General features: G+C 60.8%; 1 protein-coding gene across 1 annotated transcript in view; it reads left to right on the forward strand.

Annotated features, from left to right (window-relative positions):
- Positions 1–1,150: 1,150 nt before the first annotated feature.
- Positions 1,151–3,096, forward strand: part of LOC113209367 (somatomedin-B and thrombospondin type-1 domain-containing protein-like) — a gene marked incomplete at its 3' end in the record, with an annotated part of 195,332 nt that continues 193,386 nt past the window's right edge. The window contains 1 exon segment of the mRNA XM_052269323.1: positions 1,151–1,510.

The raw sequence follows: 3,096 nt of genomic DNA on the forward strand, positions 1-3,096 counted from the left end.
GGGGGAGGGGGTGGTCCGGCGAGTCCAGCACACAACCATACCACCGCAAACGCCGAGCTTCTCTCTTTGAAAATTATTTTCAACCACAGAATTAAATTTTTGACGCACCGCGACCTCGGCGTGCGCGCGTTGCTAGCGGGACGGGGGGCGGGCTTTACATGATGGAAGGTGTATGATGTGGACCACGACGGGCCACTCTGGCCCACCCCAGCGGACTGGACTGACCCGTCTCCCCGGGGTCCCACCTCAACCACCACCACCACCACCGCGATGCTGCTGTTGGGTAGATAAGGAGACCCCCCTGCTTGCAAGCAAACCCCTCCTCTCCAAGGCGCGACTGAGCTGCTGGGCGGGCCCGGGCCGAGGGGCCGACGGGCGGGGCATTTAGGAGGACCCCGACGCTATCGGAGATGGGGCGGGCGGACCACGGGGCCTAAACAGGACCGCACCCAGTGACCCGCAGCCCCTGGGCCTGCACCTAGGAGAGGTGGTGTGCTCCGCTAGTGCTGTGCCAGAAAAGTTATCGGCCAGTCCACGACCTGATACCCCGATACAACAGCCCTCCCAGTGTGTGCAGCCTGCCTACTAGGCTGCCCGCCTGTGCGCGTGAACTGACGTTGCCTATCGCGCAGGCGGAGGCGGAGATACGCGTTTTTGTCAAAGGTTACAATTTTCCTGTTTTTTCACGAGTTTTTTCATTTTTTCTGATTTTTTCCTAATTTTCTGTTTAATTTTCCTTGATTTTTTCATGATTTTTCTCAATTTTTCTGCGAATTTTCCGATTTTTCCTGTGAGTTTCCTTGATTTTTCCCGATTTTTCCTCAATTTTTCTGTGAACTTTTCGATTTTTTCTTCCAGTTTCCTTGATTTTTTTCTGTTTTCTGTTCTTCTTTTTTGCGGAGTACTCGTCGGTTTCTGCCCAATAACTTTGCGGCACTGCCCAGTCAGTGTGCCCCGCCGCCCTGCAGCCTGCCTGCAGCCTGCCTGCAGCCCCTCCTGGACCTGCTCCTGCCGCTGCAGGGAAGGCCAGCGCTGGCGCGGTACTCCTCACCTCCCGCCCCCGCTCGCTGAGGTGGTGGGGGTGCGCTCCACCCGCCCGCCGCGCCGCTGCTCCGCTCCGCCGCCGCACCGGCCCGGCAAGTCCAGCCCAGTCCAGTCAGTCTGTGCGTGGCTGGGCGAGTAGTCGTTGCTCCTCCGGGTCGGCAAGCGCGTCGTGCTTCGCCCTCTCTCCGTGCCGCGCCTTCCGTGTCGTACTACATCCGACCCCGCAGAGAGCCGACCCACCCCCGCGACGACAGTCAGGCCCGCCGCAGCCGGCGCGAGTCGTGCGTTGGACCGAGAGAAGGATTCGCGAGAGGCGCGCCAGGACTATCGCGAGTGATTTGTTGTTGTGGTGTTCCGTTTGTGGAGGATTTGACGACAGTGATCTGAAAAAAAGGAATTCCAGATTCTGGAGAGGTGCGCCGTGGGTCATCTTTAAGGATTCAGAAGTCGCTGTAAACAACCTACGGTACGTAAAACAACAATGTACGCATTGCAGTGTCTTGATTGTTTATAAAATTACACCGCTGCTCTTTGCGGTTAGGTTACAAGTTACTCTCCACGGTGTTTTATTTTTAAAATCCCAATGCTGTTCTTTGCGTAACTTGTAGTATGCTTGTGCGGTTAGGTTATAAGTTATAAGTTATAGGTTATAAGTCCTCACCAGGGCGTTTTCATTGTCAATCCCACCGCTGTTCTTTCCGTAACTTGTAAGCTACGGTTAGGTTATGCGCCTCTGAAAATCCAAAAGAAACTCCCTCTACAAGGGAAAGGAGAGGGGGGCGGGGCTTAGCGCGTTGAGAGAGAGAGGGTTGGGGTTGGGAATGGCAGCGATTCCGATACGAAAAGCGACTGTTGCGATCTGGGCGGTGCGGCAGTGGGGCCTGTGTCGGCCCGGACACCAGAATGCGCTTTGGCTGGCCGCGGTTTGGCCGGGGCCGTGGTCGGCTGGGTTGGGGCCTGTGCTGAGGGGGCCCGGGCACCGACCCTGCCGGCCGGGTGACGCAGTTTGGGATCTCGGACTGAAACCTTTGGCCCGCCGACCGCAGGCTCCGCAGCCCGTCCGTCCGTCCCTCGTCGCCCTTGGTCCTGCTTCGACCCCACCGCCCGCCCGGGCAATGAATGATCTGGGGAGATCTCGGCCCCTGTGATGCGGTTTCGTTTGACCTCGGAAGGCTGTTGTGCCCACAAGCATCCTGTAGTGCGACATTCTTCCGCCTCTGGCGTTGGAGCCGGCCTTGTGCTTGGTCCCGGGGAGGGCGGCGCGGGGGAGGTGGCCGCCGTGGAGGGCAGTGCGGGTGGAGGTGGCCGTCGTGGAGAGCGGTGCAGCAGGCGGAGGTGGCCGTTGTAGAGGGCGGTGCGGATGGAGTTGGCCGTCGTAGCAGGGGGCCTCTCAGGGAAGGTGCCTGTCGTGGATGGAAGCGCGGGCGAGGTGTCCGTCGGCCTGGCCGAGGGCCACTCCAAGGGGGCGGAGCAGGGCGCCAGGGAGGCGGGGCAGGTGTCATGATGCGGGGTGACACCGGCGGCTACCCGGGGTAGGGGAGGCGATGGTACGCAGGTTGCAGGTGGCGGCGAGATCTCAGCCCCCGCGCCCGGCCCGGCGGGCTCAGGCGCTGTTTGCACAAGGCTTTGTCCCGGGGGTCCGCGCCGCCCCCCCCTGCCGCCTCCGCCGCCCCCCGCCGCGCTGTCCGAGCACACGTATACGTACCTGGGGCAGGGCCCGGGCGCGGCGCCGGGGTTTGGCCCGTGGGCGGACGGGTGTGTTTTAAGTGGAGGGCAAACTACTTGTAGTGCCGGTGGAACCAGGAGTGGGCACCACACGGTGTAAACCACACGGTGTAAACCATGCGGTGTAAACCATGCGGTGTAAACCATGCGGTGTAAACCAGTGGGCTCGGCGTTTACTGCGCGGAGCCTTACACCGACGAGGCGACCCGCGCGCACCTACCTCGACAGTTATTGGCGCTCCTCTGGCTGTATCGGTGCCCCGCCACGCCCTCCGAGAGAGAGAGAGAGAGAGAGAGAGAGAGAGAGAGAGAGAGAGAGAGAGAGAGA

Source organism: Frankliniella occidentalis, unplaced genomic scaffold, assembly GCF_000697945.3.
Source record: "Frankliniella occidentalis isolate FOCC.00 unplaced genomic scaffold, Focc_3.1 Scaffold89, whole genome shotgun sequence".
NCBI lineage: Eukaryota > Metazoa > Arthropoda > Insecta > Thysanoptera > Thripidae > Frankliniella > Frankliniella occidentalis.